The sequence below is a fragment of the Octopus bimaculoides genome, chromosome 1, assembly GCF_001194135.2.
Source record: "Octopus bimaculoides isolate UCB-OBI-ISO-001 chromosome 1, ASM119413v2, whole genome shotgun sequence".
Lineage (NCBI taxonomy): Eukaryota > Metazoa > Mollusca > Cephalopoda > Octopoda > Octopodidae > Octopus > Octopus bimaculoides.
The window spans coordinates 15,222,395-15,222,861 of NC_068981.1; positions in this window are offsets into that span (position 1 = coordinate 15,222,395).

Below are 467 nucleotides of genomic sequence, written 5' to 3' on the forward strand. Positions count from 1 at the left end.
ATATATATATATATATATATATATATATATATATATACATGTATATATACATATATGCACATATACACCATCATATATATACACATACACCTACATAAAAACACATATATGTATATCTGCACATTTATGTGAATGTGCTCATACCCACATATGTATATATGCACATATGTATCTACATAAGTTCGTACACATATACACACAGACGCTTGAGTCTATTCATACACACGCATGTGTACATAGATATACATTTACATACAGGTGCACATCCATACACACATATATACATATATATATATATATTTCTCCGTGTTTTTCTCCTTGTCTCCGTATTCTTTCTGTTGAAGAGCGTAGCTCGAAACGTTAAAGAGTTTCCGTATTCCCGAGCGTCATACTAATACATCCTTTTGTTGTTTACACCACCTGTCCTCGTCTGTTGTGGTTTTTTCGTACATTCTCCCATATATATA